The 23349-nt window shown below is 44.4% G+C and overlaps 1 protein-coding gene across 1 annotated transcript in view; it reads left to right on the top strand.

The window, feature by feature from the left end:
* BMP1 (bone morphogenetic protein 1) overlaps positions 1–23349 on the top strand; it is a 475212-nt gene that overhangs the window by 111105 nt on the left and 340758 nt on the right. The window lies entirely within an intron of this gene.

The raw sequence follows: 23349 nt of genomic DNA, 5'->3' as shown, positions 1-23349 counted from the left end.
TGTGGATTACCACAACGCTGTGGAAAATGTACTTTCTGGTCTAAGATTTAGTTTTTTGGTCGATCTTTTCTTTGCCTGGCTGGTTTCCATCCTCCCTATATCTATTGCAGCTGCAATGCTCCGCTGCTGAAAGAGGCTGGCAATGTAATCCCTGAATAGGTAAGGGCGTAATACTAGCATCGTAAGAAACCTGCTGTTTACACAGGGATTATCCAGTTGACAAGTAAATCCTGAAATTTACTTTCAAAAAGGAGCTTAGCGGGAAAATGGAAGACAGGGAGCCCTCCATTAAAAACTTGGTACTAGCACAAAACTTTTCTTCCTGCACCCCAAATGTTAATCGCAAATTAACGTCCTTCCCATAACTTTTTAGGAGGAGGAAAGGACCAGAGAGATGGGACATATCTCATATTGTTTAAGGGTCCCTTCTCCAGACAACCTTTTCAACCCTGACGGGATCTGGAAGGGAATCAGCCTTTACAATGCAGCATTTACCACACAATGCCTTAACCAAGCATCCTTTACCAAGCAGAAGTGTATGTGTGTGATATATATATATATATATATATATATATATATATATATATATATATATATATATATATATATATATATATATATATATATATATATATAAATAAATATATTTTTTTGTTGCTGGCTTCGTCTCCACAACATCCAGATTGTCCCACAAAACACAGACCCAAGGTTTCTGGTGCAAAGGTGAGTTTATTTGTTGCCCCACACCGCCGCCATAACGTGTTTCGGCCTCTCAAAGGCCTTGATCCCATGACGCGTTGCTTTGTGCTTCCCCTCCATTTAAAGTGCAAGTGCAACAATTATGTGCAAAACGGGTTACTAAATCATAGCCATGGAAGAGTTACTATTTGCAATACAGATAGCATAAAACACTTAATTGCACCAAATACAGGTTAAAATTCATACAAATATATAAATGCATATATACGTATTTTTTTGGCTCATAAAATCAATCAATATTTCTTAAAATAAGAATTATTAAAAGAATTAAAAATTGCCAATCCTGGAGGTACCTTATAAACAGACCTCTAATTACAACCCTCCGTATTAAAGCTGTAAATTATTTAAAACACAATGTATATTCATAACAATACGAGTGTTAAAAAATGTGCTGAAAAGATGTAATAAATATGATAAAAACCATGCTTAACAGTAAGTACTTAGCTACTCTTTATCATATTTTTGCCCCAACAAGCACTCTCTTATTGTGCCTAGATGGTTTCTATTGGTTTTATGCTATTGACAAAAATTGAGCCCTAAGTGAGCTTTCTCAATTCCTCCACACCCTATTGTGATGAAGTGAAAAAGTGCATGACGTGTTACCTTATAGAATCTAAAATAGATTCCCAAAAAGTGCTAAGTGCTGTACATGTCTGGATAAGAAACTTGCGAATCAGAGGCTAAAATTGCTGAAATCATGATTACATGTGTACATAAAAAATATATCTAAAGCAAGGGATTTAAACATCCGTTATTGTATAATTTATCATGGGAGAAACCCCTTATAAGCAAGTGAAGAAATCCTCACTAGCGTTGAGCCCAAACTGAGTTTTCGTATTGAGCTCCAGAATGTAGCTACTTTCTAAGAGACGGAGTTGGGCCTTGCGGTTGCCTCCCCTCCTCAATGGGGGATCCTGTCAACAACAAAATATTTCAGGTGTTCCGGGCTACCGCCTGGATCGCTGTTAGTTATAGCTCTTATGTGCTGGAGTATCCGCTTATGCACTGGCAGCTTAGTGCTGCCAATATAACGTAGATTACAGGAACACTCCAGCACATATACAGCGTATTCAGTCCTACATGTAAGCCTTTTCGTAATAGGTACAGGGTCTGGTTTAAATGGGCTCATGTCACATGTTTTGTTCTGAGCAAATTTACATGCTTTGCATGTGGGGCATTTAACAAATCCTTTGTGTGCTGTGAGCCAGTTACCAGTTGATCCTAATTCAGGACTGTTCTTAACTAGGCTATTGCTCATTGATCTTGCCTTTCTAAAGGCAAGATCAGGTTTCTTTGGTAGAACATCTCTCAAGATAGGATCGCTGCGCACTAAGCCCCAATTTCGATTTAATATTTTACGTAGGGCTTGGTGTTGACTGTTGTAAGTCGGAATCATCCTTGTAGGTTGTGCTGTTTGATCCAAACCCACAGCTTGCTGATTTATTTTGTTCACTAGGATTTGCCCCCTATCGATGGCCTTGGTTTTATTAATGGCTCGATCAATAATGCTAGCAGCATATCCTCTCTCTAGGAACCCTTCCCTGCTTGCCTGCTGTGCGGCTATGCAATCCTAATCAGTGCTGCAAATCCATCTGATACGCAGAATTTCCCAGTAGGGAATGCTGTGGATCAGATGTCTGGGGTGATGACTGTGTGCATGAAGCACTGTATTTCCACCAGTCGGTTTCCTGTACATTCTGGTTTCTAGACTTCCATTCCTTACAATAACCTCTACATCAAGAAAACAGACAGCAGTTCTACTAATATTAGCAGTGAAATGCAGATTTAGGTAATTGTTGTTGAACTGTTCAATAAATTGGCAGGCTAATGTCTCTTGACCTCGCCAAATAAGGAACAAATCGTCAATGTAACTAAACCAGTAAGGAACATGTTGTTCCATTGTGTCTGAAAATTTCACCCTAAGGACCTGCTTCTCCCACAGTCCCACATGCAAACAGGCATAACTGGGGGAAAAGCAGGCCCCCATTGCAACACCTCTAATCTGTTGATAGACCTGATTGTCAAAAAGAAAGACATTTTGTTCTAAACATGTTGAAACCATATTGATCAGCATTCTATTGTGCATATATAAACACATTGGCCTTTTGTTAAGAAAATGTTCAATCGCCTTGATGCCATCCAGATGGCGACTAGACATGTACAGTGATGTTACATCCAATGTTATCAATAAAAAAATGTGGATTCCATATCATATCGCTGATTTTCCTCAGGAAGTCAGTTGTGTCCTGCAGATAGGATGGCAGGCTTTTAACAAATTCCTGTAGGAAATAGTCTACAAATCTAGATGTATTTTCCATGAGACTGTTAATAGCCAAAATTATTGGCCTGCCCGGAGGTTTTCTTGCACACTTGTGAATTTTTGGAATGAAATATATAGCGGGGATTTCTGGAGGCCCCTTTTTCAGAAAGCGGAATTCATCTTCGCTTAGCAATACCCCACTTTTCCATGCAAGTAACTTTAGATCGTATTCATTCCAAAACGATTTTACCATGTGCAAATTACTTTTTTTGTAGCACCCAGTGTCACTCAATTGGTTTAATGCTTCCTCCATGTAGAACTTGCGGGGCCACAACACCACATTGCCCCCTTTGTCTGCTTGCCTCACTATGATGTTGTTATTCTGAAGTTTTTTCATCAGATGAACGTAACAATGATGTCGTCTATTACGTGTGTGGCTGGCATTAGTGGTAGATTTATATAGTCGTTTTAATTCCGTTGTGACTTGTTCATGGTATACATCTAGATTGTCATGTAACATGATCGGTTGAAAAGTCGACTTCAATTTAAATGGTGTTGTAACAGTACCACCTATATCACGATTAGCCATGCTTAATCCTGATGTGTCAAGAGCCTGATCATTGTGCAGATGGTATAAATCCTGGAGCAAATCCACATCTCCTGCTGTTAAAAGGGAGGGACTTGAAATGATTGAAATAGATGTCGTTGACTGTTTTCTGGTCTGCAAATAGATAACATTTGCGCAGTTTAAGTTTCCTTATGAATCTAAACACATCCATACGGGTTTCTGCATAGTTAAAACTGCTCTCCGGGCTGTATGAGAGCCCTAATGCCAAAATTTGTTGTTCAGCCATACTTAAGTTAGTGTCTGTCAAATTGATCACCGTGTTTGAATCAAAGTTTTTTCTTGCTTTGCTCATTTGCGGTTCCATCTGCCGCTCAACGTTTTTTTTGTGGACTGCCTTTCGCTGCTTTTTGCGTTTTCGTCTTTCCCTGCGTTTTTTCTTGTCTCTTTTGCTTTTTGACCAGCCTGTGCCTGAGGTCGTTATGTTTGTCTCCTGTCTTGGCGCAGGCAATCCACCTCCTGCGCAAGGGAAAGCTTGGTAAACCCCAATCCTGGAGTTTTAGACGCTTCTCCTTCCGATTCGCTCCCCTGCGCGGAGCTTAGATCCGATGCAGATGTTGACGCTGTGGCAATATCACTTATGCTTGTCTGATTTAATGGCAAACATGCCTTACTTGCTCGTGCTTTTACAGCGTCATACTTGTGGGAAAATGTGAAAACCTGTCCATTTAAATAGTCCATTTTATCTCGCTGGAATTTGCAAGCCTTTCGCTTCTTTATTGTTTCTTCCTCTTTTTGTAATCGCATCTGCATTTCATCTCGATATTTTTTAATCATATCTGTTGCTTCCAACTTATCGATTTCCTCATTCAACTAGTCTATTTTTAGTAATAGCGCTGCGCGGTCACTTTCTGCATATTTTACTAGAATACGGACTAATCGGCAAGAGGACTCCAGATTGCAGTCGGCCCACTCTGCCAACATGTTAGGGTCCAGATTCTCGTAGCCCGGCGCCAGCGTTATACGAAGTCCTCTTGGAATCCTGCCCACCTTCAAATAGCGTGACAAGGATTTGTGCTCCCACCAATTTGATTGTTCGGAGCGCATGAGTTTATATAAATATATATATATATATACATGCTTAACTCCGTCTATTGAGACGCCCACCAGGGGGCAAACACTCAATAAAGCTGCAAGTGGAGTGCAGGTGTGTTTTTCAGCCTCAAGATGTCTTGGCCTCTCCTCTGAAGAAGGTCAATGTGACCGAAATATACTAGGAAAAGAAACGCCAGCGTCGCTTTCACTTACCGTAAGGAGTGCAACTCACACCCCTCTGTGGCAGAGAGGAACTGTAGACATTATATATATATATATATATATATATATATATATATATATAATCGCTCCACTGCACCTTTGCAACGGGTCACTCCATGACGGGTGCTTCTCACACGGTGGTGCCCCGTGTATTATATCCAGCTCCAAAGGTTCTCTCTCCCAGTCGGGAAGAAAGACACAGCACTCGCGGGTTTCGTTCGATAACCAGTTTATTCCATAGCGCTTCTATGCTGTGTTTTTTAATATATAAAAAACGATTCCGCGCTACACAAATTGCAAACACACTGACGAAGGGAGAACCCGAAACGCGTATGTGAAGCGCTATGGGATAAACTGGTTATCGAACGAAACCCGCGAGTGCTGTGTCTTTCTTCCCGACTGGGAGAGAGAACCTTTGGAGCTGGATATATATATATATATATTCGTTCGAAGCTTACCTTCCTACATTGGAGATACTGGGGACTTTTTGACAAAAATAGCTAACCAGCAATGGAATGACAGTTGTATATTTTTGACACTTGATGTACAGAGTCTGTATACAAGCATTAAGCATGATGATGGTCTGAATGCCATGAAATTCTTTCTTAACAAAAGGCCATTAGAGTTGTACCAACACACAGCCATGTTATTGGACATGGCGAAATGGTGTTTACATAATAATGTTTTTTTGTATGACAGGCTACACTATCAACAAATTCAAGGTACGGCCATGGGTACTTGCTTCGCCCCCAGCTATGCTAATTTGCATATGGGCTGGTGGGAGGAGCAGGTACTCATGGTTGAATACCCATTACAAATACAGGAGAATGTGAAATTGTACACAAGGTATATAGATGATATCTTTATCCTGTGGGAAGGCACAGAACAAACTGCCTTAAAGTTTTCTGAAGATCTTAATAACAACCAGTTGAATTTAAAATTCACTTGTACTGCCAGCAAAGAGTCAATTCATTTTTTAGATTTGGAACTGTTTATACAAGATGGCAACATAGAAACAAGATCTTATAGAAAAAGTACCTCAGGGAATTCTATCCTACATGCCAGCAGTTTCCATCCCAGTAAATTGATTGAAAGTATTCCCTATGGGGAGTGTCTGCGGATGAAAAGAAACTGCAGTTCTTCGATCAGTTTTAATCAAGCTAAAGAAGAACTCTTTGACAGGCTAAAATATAGGGGATACAAACCAGAGATCCTCTACAAAGCAGAAAACAAATGCGCCACAGTGGAAAGATCGAAACTACTTAAAAGAGACAAAACTATTTCCATTCCACCAGGCGACCTTCCAGCTAGCACACTACCTAGACTTATCACTGGCTATAACATCTATCACAAAAATATACGCAGAATACTGACGAAACATTGGCAAGCGGTAAGAAGTGATCCAACAATAGGAGAGATATGTAGCAAACCACCACAAATTACATTCCGACGGGCTAAATCAATGAGGCAGGAGCTAGTTTGCAATTCACCCAGACTAGACACCAAAACAGATTGGCTCAAAGCAAGGAATGGATTTTACAAATGTGCCAAATGCAAGGCGTGCAAGTTTGGGGTCAACACCCGCAGCCTAAGTTTGCCTTTTAAACACACTCCTTTCGAAATCCGCAGCAATTTCACTTGCAAAACAGAGTTTGCAGTGTATGTTCTCAAGTGTACCTGCGATAAATTGTACGTGGGCAGTACCATCCATCAGGTACACGTACGAATTCTGCAACATCTACGTGCAATAAATAGTGATGATCCATCCTACCCTGTGGCACGTCACATAAACACCATACACAGGGGTAGAAGTGAGGATCTCACATATTTTGTGATAGACAGTGTCCCCAAAAATATTCGAGGAGGGAACAGATTACTATCTCTGCGCAAACTCGAATCTAGATACATTTTGCTACTCAATAGCAAGATTCCGAATGGACTTAACGCGGATGAGGCCCTAAGTGTACTTCTCCAGTATTTGGGGTGTCTTTCATAGATTCACATGCTTGAATATTCCCCGTCGTCGAAGTGGGAGTCCCACGGTATATATAAAAAGCAATAAGTATCATGTTTATATACATATACACATACATAACCACATAAGAGTATATACATACCCAAATAAACTTATATATATATAGTTCAAATAACCTATCAAGTTAAAATACCATAGGATAGTATTGAGACATAGGAAAGCATTGAGAAAAAGATTCACTTTGCTAACATATCACTGTCATTTTATAGTCCAAACTCCAGCCAATCAGGCGCTAGCACCCTCTAGAACCTTCTCCTCAGAGGCTCAGGCCCTCAGATTTTCTACCGCACGTCGTGTGAAGGGAGTCTCCCTGAGCTCTGCTCAGTTCTTCATCTGGTTTGAGGTTTTTTATCTCTCATCATGTCTGCAAGTAAGAAATCTCTTTTCCGTCCTTGTTCATCTTGCGGAAAGTCAAGACTTTTCTCTGAGGATCCCCATGAGAAATTTATTTATTGTCTGTATCCTGATCATAAGGTGGCTAATTGTAAGATCTGCAGAACTTTCTCTCACAAAACTTTGAAAGATAGAGAAGGTTGCCTTTTAATATGGCTTCAAAAACTGAAGGACACAGACAACCCACTTTCTGAGGTGGAAAGTGTAGCCTCTGTCAAAACAGGAGTCTCCTCAAAGCGTGGAAGTGTCCAGGACTTGCCATCTCCTTTTCTGAAAAAGAAGAGACTTCACCTTGAGGAAGTGTCTACAGGCAAAGTCTCTGTTACCACGTCTGCGCCCCCGAGACGTAGCTCTCAGGCGTCTTTGACTCCGTCAGCACATGTTTCCGGTCAGAAACTTTCAAAACCGTCGACGGGCCCGTCGACGGCCCCTCCGTCGACGAGATCGGCTACTTCATCAGCCTCGTCGACGACGGTGACGACGGTATCGAGCAGATATCCTTCGTCGACGACACTGACTTCGTCGACGTCTTCTCCGTCGACGGTAGTATGTGTGTCTCTTAGAACTGTCTCGTCGACGATACCACTCACTTCTTCGTCGACGACCGGGAAGCTGGCGCTTCCGTCGACGTCTACAACTCCGTCGACGATGGATAAAAAGAAGAGGAAATCTTCCTCGTCGACGACAGCCCCGTCGACGACAGCCTCGTCGACGACAGCCACACCGTCGACGACAGCCACACCGTCGACGACAGCCACACCGTCGACGACAGCCCCGTCGACGACAGCCACCCCGTCGACGGCAGCCACCCCGTCGACGGCAGTCCCGTCGACGGCAGCCTCCTCGTCGACGACAGCTCCTTCGACGATTGCTCCGTCGACGGTCGCCTCGACGACGACAGGGTCAAATTTTGCGACAATGCCATTGGTGCCAATGTCAACGCCAGCACTGGGGTCTGTGGACAGCTCCTTAATGCTACGTCGTAAGGCCATGCTAGACCCAGTTATGTTACCACCTGGACCACGGCCACCTCGTCAACTATTTCCCTCAGGGGATGAGGACGATTCGGATGAGGGCGATCAGTCTCTTTTTCGGGATGCTCATAGTCCTTCTGAGCTCCATATAAAGTGCCAAGAGTCTGAGGAGGATGAATACTATGAACAGGAAGAAGAGCAAAATCCCTCTGCTCCGGTTCCTATGGTGCAGCTTCCTGTGCAGCTTATTTCCAACCTCCAATATATGTTGGAAGATTATAATCGTCGTTTTCCAGCAACCCCTCAAAATTCTCCACGTGAAGCGCCATCTGAGGTTCCACCTCATCCTATATTGCCAACGATACCCACGCCCTCCATACCTGCACTGCCTTCCAATGTAGAGGAGGATAATATGGACAATCTTGATACGGAAGAGGGTGAGCTCCCAGAGGACGACTCTATGGCGGACTGGGATGACTACCAAATCAATTCGCCCGCATCACCGCCAAGGTCACCAGTCAACTCGCCACCTGTCGACATAACAGGGTTCCATCAGCTGATGGAGAGAGCAGCGCAACGCTTTCACCTTCCCATGGTGGTTAGGGAAGAGGACTGTTTCTTGTACGACTTTAAGTCCCAGCCTCAGAAACAAGTACGAGCTGTGCCAATCATAGACTTCATATGGAATGAAGGCATAAAATTAATGAAGACACCTAATTCTATTCCGGCGGTGCTCCCACGCCTGGAGAAAAAATATAAAGCTCCGGATTCTTCCCCAGCCTGCTTGGTGTCTCAACCTAAGCCGGACTCAGTGATCACACAAGCGGCACAGCGCCGCTCCAAGAATCCATCATCTCCAATGTCGGCGCCTCCGGACCGCGACGGCCGTCGCCTGGATGCCATAGGCAAGAAGTTTTCCACCATGGCGTCAACAACGGTCCGGGCTGCGAATTCCTTGGCAATCCTCGGCCGTTATGATAGACAGATGTGGTCGGACATGGCTGCATTGATCAAGCTTATACCGGAGGATTCTAGAGCGGAAGCTCAGAAGATCCTGCAAGAGGGTGAGAGGGCGTCATCCGAGATCATTGACTGCTCTGTTGACATCGCATCCACCGGTTTCCGCCAATTGGCGGGAGCAGCCGTCCTAAGGAGACAGGGCTGGCTTCGATCAACCTCTTTTCGGCAAGAGGTCCAGGCTAAGATTTTGGACATGCCATATGACGGGGAGTCATTATTCGGCCAGCATGTGGAAGATGCCTTGCAAACCATTAAAAAGGACACGGATACGGCTCGTTCCCTCGGCACTCTACAGTTTAAGAAGCATCCCTTTCGAGGTGCGCGCGGCCGCGGCACCTCCTCATCATCATCCTTTCGTGGCTCCTCGTCCCAATACCGCTCGTACAATCAAGGGCAACAACGGTACTTTTCACAACCGCAGCAGTCCTACAGACAGCAAACTAGCAAGTCATATAGAGGAAAGTCGAATTACAGAGGAAATTCAACCAAGAAGCAGTGACTCTGTACGGACAAAGCTTCCTTTTCCCAGTTGTCCTCTAGTTCTTGTTGGAGGAAAAATCTCCCAGTTCTTTTCAACCTGGTCCTCAATCACTTCGGACCGCTGGGTTCTGGATATTATTTCAAGGGGCCACGCCCTAGAGTTTGTGAAGGTTCCTCCACGCACACCTCCATCCGGGCCACCACCCGCCCATCTCAGAGAACTTTTCAAACAAATCCAAATAATGTTAAACAAGGGTGCCATCGAAGTGGTTCCGAAATATCAAAGAGGGTTGGGATTCTATTCCCGTTTTTTCCTCATACTAAAGAAATCAGGGGAATGGCGTCCCATCCTCGATCTCAGATTGCTCAACAAATTTCTCAAGACTCAGTCCTTTCGGATGCTCACATTGAAGGACATCCTCCAATTCTTTTCTCAGGAGGATTACATGACAACGATCGATCTGCAGGACGCATATTTCCATGTGCCCATTCTACCACGTCACAGGAAATACCTACGGTTTTGAGTGGGCCACAGGGATTACCAATTCAAAGTCCTACCCTTCGGACTCTGCTCAGCCCCGCGGGTCTTTACAAAATTCCTGGCCCCGGTGGTGGCTCACTTACGACAAGAGGGTATTCAGATATACCCCTACCTGGACGATTGCCTCATCAAAGCTCAATCCTCCCACCAGGCGGCCCTCGATACCCAGCGCTGTCTCGATCTATTCCAGTCCCTGGGGTTGTCGATCAATGTACAAAAATCTCAACTCACGCCGACTACGTGCAAGACCTTTCTCGGCGCTTGTATCAATACGAGCACAGCCATGGCCTTTGCTTCAGCAGAGCGTCAAGAACGGATTCAACAGCTTGCGAGCTCCATCGCAGCAAAGCAGTCAGTTTCAGTCCGCATATTAAAATCCTTTCTGGGAATGGCGTCCTCATGCATCGCTTTGATCCCTCTCTGCAGACTAAAGAGTCGCATCATCCAAGAGGAGTTAGACAAGCAGTGGCGCCAGGTTTCCGGTTCCTTCAACGATCAGATCGTGGTGTCACCCCGCATGGCTCAAGCGCTGCATTGGTGGACTCGTCCTGCCAACATCGCAGCAGGAACATCTTTTCTGTCGACAACCCCAGAACTCGTCCTTACCACGGACGCATCCATGGAGGGTTGGGGCGCACATTTTCAAGATCTATCCGTCAAGGGCCAATGGTCAGCGGCTCAGCGTTGCTGGCACATCAACAGACTGGAACTGATGGCCATTTTCTTGGCGTTTGAAATCCTTCCGCCTGCAATTCCAAGGGAAGTCAGTCCTCATTCAGACGGACAACACCACGTGCATGCACTACCTGAACAAACAGGGCGGGACAAGATCTCCACTGCTCTCCCGTCTGGCGCAGAGGATTTGGAGTTGGGCCATACTCCATCAGATGACGTTACAAGCAATTCATCTGCCCGGCATTTCCAATACTCTGGCGGATGCACTCAGTCGGTCAGCATCATCAACCCACGAGTGGGAGTTACATCAACCGACGCTGGAATTTGTCTTCAACCTTTGGGGTCACCCGACAATCGACCTCTTCGCAACCCCGCAGAATGCAAAATGCCAGTCCTACGCAAGCTGGTTTCCCCACCAAGGGTCGTGCGGAAATGCCCTTTCGATCAATTGGTACGGGATATTTGCGTACGCTTTTCCGCCGATTCCTTTGATTCCGCGAGTGCTGCGGAAGATGAGACAACAACCGTGCCATGTACTTCTAATAGCTCCACGGTGGCCTCGGCAAGCATGGTTTTCGGAGTTGCTTCTCCTATCCCAACGCGAGCCCATCCTTCTCCACCTGAAGCCGGATCTGCTGACAATGAACGATGGTCGGATATGCCATCCGAATCCCAGCTCTCTCAGCTTGTCGGCTTGGAACCTGAGCACCTTGAATTTGCTCATTTGAACATTCCTCCAGCCTGCAGGGAGGTGTTAGCTAAGGCAAGAGCTCCATCCACAGTGAAAACGTATAAGCTCAAATGGAAGCGATTTTGTCATTGGTGTGCTTCCGCCCACATTCATCCTGTGCACGCTCCCCCAGAACACATTCTGCCATTCTTCCTACAACTAGCGCAGCCTGGATTATCGCACTCTACCCTAAAGGTCTTTCTAGCGGCAATATCTCGCTTCCGACAAGACGGCTCGTCCTCTCTCTATTCATCCAGAGTCATACAACAATTTTTCAAGGGTCTCTTCCGCATGTTCCCGCCCATTCGGCGTCCTCCACCCACGTGGCGCCTGAACATCGTGCTGGCTCAACTCATGAAGGCGCCCTTCGAACCTATCCACTCAGCGGATGTCAAATTTTTAACTTGGAAGGTGGCCCTCCTCCTTGCTCTGACCTCTTCCCGCAGAGTCAGTGACATTCACGCCTTTACAATAAAGCCTCCGTTCCTTCAATTCAGATCGGACTGTGTCATCCTCCGCACTAATCCGGTTTTTATACCTAAAGTACCATCCGATTTCCATCTTAACGAACCGGTGCTTTTAAAGACTTTTTTCCCGCATCCACAAACCCCGGCGGAGCAAAGCTTACACTCTCTGGACTTGAAGAGATGTCTTAAATTCTACATTAGCAGAACTCAATCCTTTCGCAAATTTGACCAGTTGTTTGTGGCCTACGGGCGTGCTTGCAAAGGACAATCGGTCACCAAACCTACGATTGCCCGTTGGGTTTCATCAGCAATCTCTTTTTGCCATCAAAAGGCTGGTAAGCCTCTGTCTTCGGGAGTGAGAGCCCATTCAACGAGGGCTATGTCATCTTCCACTGCCCTGTTCGCTGGTGTGCCCATCCATCAGATATGCCGGGCAGCTACGTGGTCCAGCAGGCACACGTTTACGAAGCACTACTGTCTGGAATCCATTAACGAAGCAGACACGGCTGTGGGACAGGCAGTTCTACGAAGTCTATTTAAATAAGGTGAGCCTCTGCTACTTCCCTCCTCCTGGGGTATTATTAATTGCGTTCTAAATACATTGTCATTGTATTACATGCAATATCAAGACGGCTTGGTCAGCCGAATACTGTTTACTGCTTACTATTCTATTCAAGCATGTGAATCTATGAAAGACACCCCAAATACTGGAGAAGAACAAATGTTACTTACCTGTAAACTGTGGTTCTCCAGTATTGGTGTCTTTCATAGATTCACATGCGACCCACCCTCCTCCCCTCAGAGGCTCTCTTCTCCTCTTTCGGCTCTATGGTCACTCTCGTGCTCGAAAATCTGAGGGCCTGAGCCTCTGAGGAGAAGGTTCTAGAGGGTGCTAGCGCCTGATTGGCTGGAGTTTGGACTATAAAATGACAGTGATATGTTAGCAAAGTGAATCTTTTTCTCAATGCTTTCCTATGTCTCAATACTATCCTATGGTATTTTAACTTGATATGTTATTTGAACTATATATATATATGTTTATTTGGGTATGTATATACTCTTATGTGGTTATGTATGTGTATATGTATATATACATGATACTTATTGCTTTTTATATATACCGTGGGACTCCCACTTCGACGACGGGGAATATTCAAGCATGTGAATCTATGAAAGACACCAATACTGGAGAACCACAGTTTACAGGTAAGTAACATTTGTTCATCTGCAAGATTAGAGCTTAACAATATGCAACATAGTACATATAGCATTGAAGCAATACTATACTGTGTGTTTATTCATTTATTTTGAAAGACTTCTTTTTGTGTGTTTTTTGCTCACTCTTCCAAAACACAGGTTTAAACCTCTGGTACAGCCAAAATGAATACTAGCTTGTTTTTCCTTTATGCGGTATGAAGCTTTATTTCGGAGTCACAAGTAGCCACTACCCACTTGGGTTTAATCGCTTGGTCAGCGAGTTAATTCAACTACATTTAAGCACATGTTTAAAATGTTTATGGTGTATGTTTGACAATGGAAGGTTAAACGTTTATGCAATCAGTATCACTTGTATATACACTTGTTTGTTTGAAAAAATACTCGTTACAGAATAAGTGACTCTTTCTATGTTCATGAATAACCGCCATAGGTTAACAAGCCAAAGGTGTATTTAAGCACTGCAAATATGTCTTACCTGTGTTCAGTGACCAAGGCGGCAAGTCCGTCGAAACGCGTTTGGCTTTGGTGTGAATAAATAAATACTTTTTTTGATGGATTTCCCACGGTGTCAGCGCCTCTTCAGTACCGCTTGAATTGGATTGTTCAATATATATATATATATATATATATATATATATATATATATATATATATACACACACACATATGAATTAGGGCAATGGCCTTTTTCGGGTTCAACCTATCTGTGTAACATTAGTTTAAAAAGTTTCAGACTCTACAATGTCAGATGAGTTGCTTTTATCCTAGATCCCTAGGTGTACATTTAACTCTTCATCACTGTTCAAACCATTCGGAGTTTTTGTCTGCAAGTCGATTATAAACCGAGATTCCAATCTTCTCAGTTTCAGTACTCTATCCCCACCTCTAATATGGAGTGGTAAATGGTCTAATCCAAAGTATTGAAGTAAATTTCTATCACGGTTGTGTTTCATGGCAAAGTGTCTTGCCACTGGATAATTTAAGTCCTTATTTGTGATTGCACGCATTTGTTCTAAAATTATCATTTTCACACTGTGTATGGTGCTGCCGATGTATCTTAATTTGCAAGGGCAAATCAAGCAATACACCACATGCGTTGTCTGGCAAGTCACAAACTTGCTTATGAGCTTACGTTCCTTCATACCTTTGATTTCATAGCTTAAAACTCTCTTGCTAAATGCACAAGCTTTGCATCGCCCACAAGGGTAAAAGCCTTTCATATCACCCAGGGTGCCTCTCTTGTCTATTGGATTCTCTAAATGGCTTTGGACTAACCTGTCCCTAAGTGACCTCGCTTTCCTAAAGGTTACTAATGGGACCGGTGAGATATCTGACCCAATTATGGGATCCCTTCTTAAAACCTGCCAGTTTTTTCGAAGAATGGTTTTTAAGGCATTGGCATCCTCAGAATATGTTGTGATTAAACGAAATCTGCCCTCCTCTTCCTTCTTATTTTGTTTCTTTATATTTTCTCCTAACAGGTTGCTTCTGGGTATCTTATTCACCTTACGCAAGGTTTTTTGCAATAACAGTGAATCATACCCTCTGGCTACAAATCTCTCAATGCTATCATTGGCTGCTCTTGCAAAGTCACCTTCCCTAGAGCAGTTACGTTTAAGATGCAAAAGCTCCCCATATGGAATGCTATTTTTCAATTTCATTGGGTGACTGCTAGTAGCATGCAATATGCTGTTCCCTGCAGTCTGTTTCCGATATAGGGCTGTGATTATTTTGTTGTCTTGTATTCTCACCTCAAGGTCGAGATAGTTCACTGCCACTGAACTTATCTCGCCTGTGAAGTATAAATTCACATTGTTGTTATTGAGATGTTCAATGAAATCTATTGCTTCATCTATTGACCCCCTCCAAATGACAAAGAGATCGTCAATATATCGGTGCCATACTGTTATCTTATCTGTCCATTCAGCATTGCAGGGGGACCATACCACCTGCTCCTCCCACCAGCCTACGAACAGGTTCGCATAGCTGGTGGCGAAGCAGGTGCCCATCGCGGTCCCCGAGACCTGCCTGTAGAGATCTCCATGAAAGAGGAATATATTATTTTGAAGACAAAATTCAATAAATTCAACCAACATATTATTGTGTGCTGTCAATTTCAGTGCTCTTTTGTTTAAGAAGTACTCAACCGCTTTAACTCCATGTCCATGGTCTATAGATGTATATAGACTCGTGATGTCCAATACAATTAAGACAAAAGATGGTTCCCATTGTATTTTTTCAATTCGGGCTATAAAATCCTTAGTATCTCTAATATAAGAGGATAACCGCAATACTGACTGGAACAGATTGTGATCTATAAAGACAGACACATTTTCAGTTAGACTACCCAAAGAAGATACTATGGGTCTCCCCGGTGGGTTTGTTTTATCCTTATGCACCTTTGGTAAATGATAATAAGTGGGAATTACTGGATTAGTTATCCTTAAAAAGAGATATTCCTCAGTGGTCAACATAGATCTATCGTGCCACTTTTTGATCAATGAATGATATTTATTCACTCTCATCATATCTGCTCCTCGTCGAAATTTCATAATGTCACTTATCATTTAATTGGCGCAAAGCTTCTCCCACATATTGTTCTCTTGACATTAGAACGATATTACCCCCCTTATCAGAAGGTTTATATACAATGCTAGAGTCCTTTTGTAGTTCTTTTATGGCCTCTTCTTGTGATTTTGATAGATTGCGTCTTATTTCTCCTCTGTTGCCCTTCTCATGGAGTTGCAATAAATCCTTGATCACTGTCTCTGAGAAGACGTCAATCGCATCCTGGGGCATTTGTGGCAAAAACTGCGAAGTTGGTTTGAAATTGCTACACGGTGCCTCTTGATCAATTCCTAGATTTCTAGCCCTTTGAGTAATGGATTCTTCATTGTAATCTCTACCAGATCCTTCGCCTTCTCGTAGTTCTTCTAGTAGTTCCAATGTAGTGAGGTCGTCTATTGTCAAGAGATCTGTTTCTTTCATTCTTACTTTAATTTGTCTGGCTTCCTTGGCAGTTGGTTTTGTTTTGAAATATTTATGTAATTTAAGCTTCCTCGCAAACTTAAAAAGATCTATTCTGGTTTGTGTAAATTCCAGTCTCGTTTGCGGTCAAAAGGATAGTCCCAATCCTAATACGGATTCCTCCGTCTCTGTTAGTTTTCGAGATGTTAAATTTACAATGGTCAAGTTGTCTGCTTCATTTACCATCGTGCCCCTCTTTTGTTCCTGGTAGCTCTCGTTGTTCTGTTGCCTCTTCCTCTTCCCCTTCCAGCCGCTCCTTCGGGTTTGTCTATGCCCGTGTCTGTGTCCGGGGGCTTGCTCTTCCCCCCCCTCAGCCACGATTGTCGAATCAGATTGAACTCTTCGTGAAAAGGGGTTCTCTTCTGTTCTCCCGAGGGGCCCGCTGTGTCTTCACCAGATTGTTCATTTTTGGTTAGGTCTGATTCTGAGGTTTCGATTCTTTCGGGTATTGGTGCCGGGGTCTGTTTTCTTTTTGAAATTTCCTTCCTTGGCCCATCAAACTTCTTTGCGAATGTTAGTACTCTGCCCATTGCATAATCTCTTTCGTCCCGCTCAAACTTTTCTTGTTTTCGCTGGCGTGTTTTCATTTCATATTGCTGTAGTCGTTTTTTCATTCTTTCTTTTAGTTCCTCTTGTTTGTTCTTGTATGTGTCTTTAGCAATCACCTCCTCTAGTGCTTGTATTTCGACTAGAGCTTTTGCTCTATCGCTCCATGCAAACTTCCCTAGGATCTCCAGGCTGCCCTTGCAAGATTGTGCTATGTGTACTGCCCACTCCTCCAACAGAAGTGGGTCTGGATTTTCATAGGCAGGTACTGTATAGATGCGTAACCCGCGTGGGACCCTCTCCACCTCGATGTAATTCTGGAGTGAGGTCGCCTCCCACCATTTACGCATCTCACGTTCATAAAGTCTCTCCAACTTGATAAATTGTGTTTGAACAGTGGATGATAGGTTCAAATTCTCAGTGGCATTCGAGCCCATTGTGTCCATCTTCTTCTTCCTAAACATATCCACTGCCGCCTCTCTATGCGCTGTTTCACTGAACATCGTGATTTTTGTGTTAATTTTTGTGTTAATCCGAGCTCCGATCCCGGGCTCTTCTGCCGGTCTAAACCTGGTTCTTTCGCTCTTCCCTCGTCATACCCCGAACAGTTTGTTTTACATGCAGTTAGTCGACGCTTGGCTTACCGGATAGTTTCGAAAAGATGTTATCCTGTCGACACCGGTTGTTCATCATTCCAAGTCGTCTCTCTCGAGTAAATTCGTGTTCAGGGCGGTGCCTCCGTTATTTTCAATAATCGCTCCACTGCACCTTTGCAACGGGTCACTCCATGACGGGTGCTTCTCACACGGTGGTGCCCCGTGTATTATATCCAGCTCCAAAGGTTCTCTCTCCCAGTCGGGAAGAAAGACACAGCACTCGCGGGTTTCGTTCGGTAACCAGTTTATTCCATAGCGCTTCACATACGCGTTTCGGGTTCTCCCTTCGTCAGTGTGTTTGCAATTTGTGTAGCGCTGCATCGTTTTTTATATATTAAAAAACACAGCATTTCCGGGTTTCGAAATGGATGAAGGACAAATTTTCCCATACAAATTGGGCGCCATTTTGGAGTGTGCAAAAATCAACATTTTGGCTTAAAGTTCTACTTTACACTTGTATATAAGCATATTGCTAAAACAATTCATACCACATTCTACATTATTGTTTATGTGTTATGCATCACCTCGTCAGTATAAATGTTTCTGCACCTCCTTGTCATTAAAATCTTGCCGTGGATCGGCCATTAACGACTCCGTGATACTGAACCGCCTATTGCCCTTATCCATTTCTCTCATTCACTTCGAAACCCGGAAATGCTGTGTTTTTTAATATATAAAAAAACGATTCCGCGCTACACAAATTGCAAACACACTGACGAAGGGAGAACCCGAAACGCGTATGTGAAGCGCTATGGGATAAACTGGTTATCGAACGAAACCCGCGAGTGCTGTGTCTTTCTTCCCGACTGGGAGAGAGAACCTTTGGAGCTGGATATATATATATATATAATATATATATATATATATATATATATATATATTCACTGAAAAAACCATAGGTTTCACACATGTTATAGTTAGCGGAAATTTTACTGATAAAAAACCAGTGAAATTCCCCCGTTATAGTTAGTGCAGGCAACTATAACTCACGCGACCGCAATCCTCTGCTGATGCTAATACTGTATTTAGACACTTATTTGCCCATGTCTTCTTCCATACATTTTTAGCTATACATATATTACAAATATTTTTTTTTCATAAAGACACATATGTCATCAGCAGAAGATTGCGGTCGCGTGAGTTATAGTTGCCTGCACTAACTATAACGGGGGAATTTCACTGGTTTTTTATCAGTAAAATTTCTGCTAACTATAACATGTGTGAAACCTATGGTTTTTTCAGTGAATTTGCAAGGTTTTTTAAATGCTAATTCCTAACTATAACGTGTGTGAAACCTATGGTTTTTTCAGTGAATTTGTACGGTTTTTTAAATGCTAAGTTACTTTACACCATTCGTGGCGTGCGCGCCCACTTAACGCAGTTCGTTCCGTGCGCGCACGGTGCGCTTCGCGCACCGTGCGCGCACAGTAAGCACGCGGTGCTTACTGTGCTTACGGTGCTTATAAGCCATGCACAAATGGTGCCCTTCGGGCACCATTTGCACACGGGGTGGAGAGAGTGTGGATAATTTTTTCTTTGATTATTTTTGTTAAAAATATTGTGGTTTTTCATACTACTGATAAGCCCGGCCCATTTGGTGGCCTGCAGCCACCAAAAGCACAGGGGGTGGGGAGAGTGTGGATAGTGTTTTTTTTTTTACATTTTTTACCGTACGCGTACGGTAAGCGTAATCGGCGAAATTAGCGAAAAAATAAAAATGGCTTTTTTGGCCTTGGGGGGTCTTGGGGGACTCCCTCATCATGGCTATGTGTGTGTGAGCTGTCAAAACAGCTCCTTTACATGTGTATTGGTTTTATTTAACAACCTAAGTCTCAGTGCGAGAGAGAAAATGGCGGCCGCCGCTTCCTGGTTTCGGCCGATTCGAATGTTTACTAAGATCTAAGAGCCAATCAGAATCGCGCTCGCGCACGCCACCGTACGCGTACGGTAAGCTTACGGTAAGTGTACCGTAAGCTGGCTCAGATATATATATTGATTTAAAGGCTATTTTCTCAGAATCTACTGAACAGATTTACACCAAACCTACAAAAGGCACTTCCTTGACCTGAGGACTACCTCTCTGCCAAATTTCAAGTAATTCTGTTCAGCCGTTCGGGCTGTAGCCCTGTCTAAAGGTCCTATGGAAAAATGCATGGGAAAAACGCGTTTTGGGACCCCCCTTTTATCTCAGCCCCCGCTTGACGAATCCTCCCGAGACTTTCAGGGTAGGAGCGGAGCGTAGCGCCCCACCTATTTTGAGAAATTCGCGAGGATTCGTCGACAGGCGCCAAAGTTATTCAAAATAGAATGTTGCGGATTTCCTATGGAAAAGGGGTCCTAACTATAACTACCTACTGGCGACCGCCAGTAGGTAATATATATATATATATATATATATATATATATATATATATATATATATATATATATATATATATACACACACACATATGAATTAGGGCAATGGCCTTTTTCGGGTTCAGGGGTGGTAAGGGTACTGAATGGTAAGGGCATTTTTAGAGTCTAAAGGTGGTTAAGGGCAGTAGCGGCTCCTCCACTATGGCATCAAAGCCGGACAGAATCCACCGTCCTAGATAGGATGAGTACGATGCACTTGTCTGAAAACCTGTGCTCACCCTTGGATATCTTGGCGCAGAGCAGTCAGGCTTATCCACAGGGTCAAAGTTTAAAGTGTTGGCACAACATCACCCCACGCAACACACTGAGTACCCTACAAAAAGACTCACCGCCATATGTGTAAAGCACTTGTCTTTGTATTAGACACACATTGAAATCAAAACTACATACACAGGGGATACATACTTTATGATTATATGCAATTATTGAACTCTTCCACTAGCAGCAGAACTGCATTAACATATATGTACTAGTCATAGGTATTCACTTGTCCCATTATCCCCTCAGCCTTGTAAGCAACATAAACCAATGTGCGTATTTCCCCGAGTTGTTCACGATCCAAGCAATCCTTTCCATATCAAGAGTGACAGAGACATATAAGCAGGCTGTTCAGAGGTGTTCCACTTTCCCACTAACACATTAGCACGAAACACAACATTCCTAATATCACATACCTCATACAGTTGTAATGGTTAAACAAACACAGGTTTTGACTTTGTCTCATGACCCAGCCCCTCAGCCACTCAAACTGACCTAGCCAATGATGCAAGTTGCACCCGCCAGCGACACTTTGATTAGATTGTAGGGACCACATAAAGCGGAAGGAAACCGTTCTGTGTTTTAGTTCATCCAGATTAGGCCTTAAGGCACCCTGTGGCACCTTTGAGTGTAGGATCGTTATCTCCCCTCATAGCCAAAAGACTATGACACCAGAAGCTGCCACACTTCCAAATTGGAGAAATGTTTCCCCTCCAGCGGAGTTGCGAGCTGCAGTTGCTCCAGGCATCCAGCCGTGGATGCCCACATGGCACAACAAGACCCTTCGGGTCCAGTCACGCCCTCGGGTCCAGTCACGATGTTCTCAACAGCAGAGCACCATGTGGTATGGGTCAGGGGAGAGGGAGCCGGCGACCTCAGATGGAGGCCTTGATGTCAGGCACGGTCATCTTCCCGATCTGGAGGTCCGAGGCAGTCTAGGCTTCCAGCTCAGGTCCCACGTACTCCAGCACCCCTCAGACACCACACGTTAGCACAGGTTCCCAGTTATAAGATTGGGTCCGTCGGACTTGGCAAACTTCCCCCATACTCCTCGAGCTCCTCACATTACAGCACCCCAGGTGGGCCGCTGATCTTTATGAGCACAGTCCTCTGCACAGTGTGATTTCTGCATACGTCAGGATGGTCCTTGTCCCAACTGACTATCAGTTCCACTCATTTCCACCGCACCCTGCGCCATCCTTACAATCTCGTGGAAACTGAGATTTTTTCAGTCCGAGGGATCTCGTGGACAGGAGACCAGCCAACTGGCCCTTGGAATGTGCTTATGGACCCGGGTGACGAAAGTTGGCAATTAGCTGCAGGCCAGCAACATCCAGGCAAAATCCACTAAGTGATAGTCCTCTCTCTGGAGCACAACAAGCACCAGACCTCCACAAGTCTGCGGATAAACCAGTTGCAGTCCTTCCTGCCCCAAAAGGTTCCTCTTCTCAACGTCCCAGTGTTGAACCAGTGTAGTATGGTTCAAACCCCAAAAGCGTCTCTAACTCCTTAGGACAGAACCCCAATAGGTATACCCACAATGGTCTTTGAAAATGAGATCAGTTCAAAAGGCTACCTTTGAAATGCACAGGCCCTTTCTAAATGTTGTTCTGTCTGCCATCCTACTCTGGGAGGCTTGATCAGTATCTTTAATGGGGCAGAATCCTGCCCCTTTGGAATGCAGGTGTCAATTCCACCCTCTCTTATCCATCCCAGGAAGGCCCCTAAGAGTCTGAGGTCTGCAGTTTCCCTTGAATCCCTAGTTTATGACAGTGTATCAGGAATGCCCAGATGTATCTGTCCCCCCAGCACCCAGATGTGAAGTGGAGACAAGCTGACAGGCACACAGAGCCCCGAGCATCATAATACCCACTTCCCCAAACGTGTTATTTCCACATTAGTGATTTTGAATCCACTCACACCACCGTAGAGGATTTGCCATTACTAACTCATCAATATCAAACACTGTACAGTCATTCTTCTGCATGTAGGAAATACAGTTCAATAGCCTTTACACAGATCCTTCGTGTCAATCAATGCGAGAAGCAGGCCCTACCGTACCGAACTCCCCATCCGTGCCATTCACTACCAGTGCAAGTAGTGGACATGCGTACATGCCCTACCTCTTCTCGACACCGCACCCTTGCCTCAGGGAGTACTTCGATGTAGCGAGGGACATGTAGAACCTTGGCAAGTAGCTCTTTACATGCCAAGCCGAGCAACAGTAACCTGCACACACAGGCCACACATGGCAGACCTGTGGCCTGTTTGAAGAGCTACCCCTGTAGATGGCACAATCTGCGCTGCAGGCCCACAGAGGAGCATTTGAGATACATGCCCTAGGTATATGTCTTACCCCTGGACCAGGGACTTACAGCCATACGAAATCAGCCAATCATGTATACACCAATCACCAGTATGTATATGACAAGCACAGCGCTTTTGCAATGAATGGCAGTGTCAATAGCGCTCAAAATCCTAAAGCTTGCACATACATTCGCGGAAAACCAGGAGGGACAATAGCAAAAAGTTGAGTGAAAGCTCCCTAGAAAGGGCCATTTCCAACACCCCCTCCACGCAGTCTAAAGCCAGGGGAATTTAATCAATACCTTGATAAACTTCCTTGCAGCGAGCGATAGACACTGGACAATGACCCACCTCCCCCACTGGAACCCCCCAGGATTAACCCAATGCCGCTGTTGGCTCCGAGGGTCTGACTCCTGTCCTCACTTCCCGGGCAACTCTAGTTCACCAGTAATCAACCCAGCAAAGGACACTGACAGCTGTCAGTGTCCAGAACCAAATTTCTGTCCACCCCAAGCCCTCCATCCTGGGTGGTTTCCTAGAGGGGGGCAGAGTTTGATAATCCCGGGTGCACTGGACATGTTATCTGCTCCCCTCTCACCAGTTCAGGTATGGTCTCCTGAGCCTGGTCATCCAGCTCAGGTTCGGAGCCCTAAGTCTCGACAGGGGCCAGAGGCGAGTTCTTTTTCCTCCAGCCCCCATTTCA

The sequence above is a fragment of the Triturus cristatus genome, chromosome 11, assembly GCF_964204655.1.
Source record: "Triturus cristatus chromosome 11, aTriCri1.1, whole genome shotgun sequence".
In the NCBI taxonomy this organism is placed as follows: Eukaryota; Metazoa; Chordata; class Amphibia; order Caudata; family Salamandridae; genus Triturus; species Triturus cristatus.
The sequence above is the reverse complement of the archived record's forward strand: the minus strand, read 5'-3'. Positions and strand labels throughout refer to the sequence as shown.